At 49.7% G+C, this 2500-nt stretch overlaps 1 non-coding gene across 1 annotated transcript; it reads right to left on the minus strand.

The window, feature by feature from the left end:
- Positions 1-727: 727 nt before the first annotated feature.
- Positions 728-882, minus strand: LOC143350833 (5.8S ribosomal RNA). The gene has a single exon (XR_013081284.1). It is a non-coding gene; the product is annotated as a 5.8S ribosomal RNA (ribosomal RNA).
- Between the last annotated feature and the right edge of the window lie 1618 nt (positions 883-2500).

Consider the following 2500-nt stretch of genomic DNA (forward strand, 5'->3'; position numbering starts at 1 on the left):
TTCTCAGAGTATATCCCTTCTTTTGGGTTCCGTTCGTATCGCGCTTCTCGTCGTGTTCGTTCGAGCCTCTCCATAGAGGATGATCGTCCGATTCGTTTGATAAATTATCATTTTTCCCTGGGGCTGTACGAACGAACAGAGAGGAAGACGACGACCGACGGATACCACAAATTTCACGTGGTAGGGCATATATTACATATCATAATTATCAGTGTTTGATCAAATTTCTTTCCAGTGTCCTTTTTGTTATGCTCCAAAACTAGTATACGCTTTATTTTCTCTTTCCTTTGCATAAATTATTAACTTCGGGCAACGTCGGGAGCGCCGGTAATCATTAGATTTGTACGAAACGCGATTTGCGCCCCACGGTGGTTTTTAGTGCCGTCAAAGTCAGAAATCGTAGGAGCGGTGCTTTAACGGGCGGTCGTGATGATACTCCAGACAACACGACGCACGACGCCGTAAAACACTCGCGCGAGTCCAGACTGATCTCTGCCTCACCACGCAAGGGGTGCGCAAACTTGCCAATAATATATAATATTTATTCTTTTTCGTACGTCCAGCGACAAACGCCAACGAAATACCCAAATTCTCGCTCGTACGTTGATACCTTTCTCTTCATCGACCCGGCTCCGAAACGTTCTTCGCCATCTCCCCGAAAGGAGAGGTAAACGACGGCGGGGTTAGGGAATCTGAGAACAACGCAAGCAGTTTTAGGACAAGTGAACGACCCTCAGCCAGGCGTGGTCCAGGAATTTTATCCGTGGACCGCAATGTGCGTTCGAAATGTCGATGTTCATGTGTCCTGCAGTTCACACGTTGACGCGCAATTAGCTGCGTTCTTCATCGACCCACGAGCCAAGTGATCCACCGTTCAGGGTAATCATATACAATTTACAATTTTTCTCTTTGTATTTAAAAATGCTCCTTGTTCTTTGCTTTAAAAATATTCGATGTTCGCACCTCCGACCAGCGTATCGACGGAGGATTGAACGCGCCATATCGACGACAAAAGTTTCTTTTTGTTTCCTGAATGACGGAAAACCATCGTTCGACGGCCGGGCGTACAGTACATTCAAAAGCCTTTGCGCGTGGCTGCGACCAAACGGGTATAATACACCCGTATATTCTTGGTTCCGAACAGTAACTTCACGCGCAATCGGGCGAACGCACGCGGCAGCGCCCATCGGTTGCTCGATGAAATCGATGCGATAAACTACAGCCTTCTCGGCTGGTCGTCGTTAGTCGCGCGAGCAACGGATGGCCGCACAATCGACGCGTCGTCGTTTGCGATTATTCGCCTCACGTTAGCCATGAGTATGTATATTATTCATTTACGAACGAACGCGGCAGCGTCCATCGGTTGCTCGATGAAATCGATGCGATAAACTACAGCCGTCTCGGCTGGTCGTCGTTAGTCGCGCGAGCAACGATGGCCGCAAAATCGACGCGTCGTCGTTTGCGATTATTCGCCTCAAGTTAGCCATGAGTATGTATAACATTCATTTACGAACGAACGCGGCAGCGTCCATCGGTTGCTCGATGAAATCGATGCGATAAACTACAGCCGTTTCGGCTGGTCGTCGTTAGTCGCGCGAGCAACGATGGCCGCAAAATCGACGCGTCGTCGTTTGCGATTATTCGCCTCAAGTTAGCCATGAGTATGTATATTATTCATTTACGAACGAACGCGGCAGCGTCCATCGGTTGCTCGATGAAATCGATGCGATAAACTACAGCCGTTTCGGCTGGTCGTCGTTAGTCGCGCGAGCAACGATGGCCGCAAAATCGACGCGTCGTCGTTTGCGATTATTCGCCTCAAGTTAGCCATGAGTATGTATATTATTCATTTACGAACGAACGCGGCAGCGTCCATCGGTTGCTCGATGAAATCGATGCGATAAACTACAGCCGTTTCGGCTGGTCGTCGTTAGTCGCGCGAGCAACGATGGCCGCAAAATCGACGCGTCGTCGTTTGCGATTATTCGCCTCAAGTTAGCCATGAGTATGTATATTATTCATTTACGAACGAACGCGGCAGCGTCCACCGGTTGCTCGATGAAATCGATGCGATAAACTACAGCCGTCTCGGCTGGTCGTCGTTAGTCGCGCGAGCAACGATGGCCGCAAAATCGACGCGTCGTCGTTTGCGATTATTCGCCTCTGGCTATCCGTGAGTATGTATAATATTCATATACGAACGAACGCGGCAGCGCCCATCGGTTGCTCGATGAAATCGATGCGATAAACTACAGCCTTCTCGGCTGGTCGTCGTTAGTCGCGCGAGCAACGATGGCCGCAAAATCGACGCGTCGTCGTTTGCGATCATTCGCCTCAGGCTATCCGTGAGTATGTATAATATTCATTTACGAACGAACGCGGCAGCGTCCATCGGTTGCTCGATGAAATCGATGCGATAAACTACAGCCGTTTCGGCTGGTCGTCGTTAGTCGCGCGAGCAACGATGGCCGCAAAATCGACGCGTCGTCGTTTGCGATCA

Source organism: Colletes latitarsis, unplaced genomic scaffold (assembly GCF_051014445.1).
Source record: "Colletes latitarsis isolate SP2378_abdomen unplaced genomic scaffold, iyColLati1 scaffold0041, whole genome shotgun sequence".
NCBI lineage: Eukaryota > Metazoa > Arthropoda > Insecta > Hymenoptera > Colletidae > Colletes > Colletes latitarsis.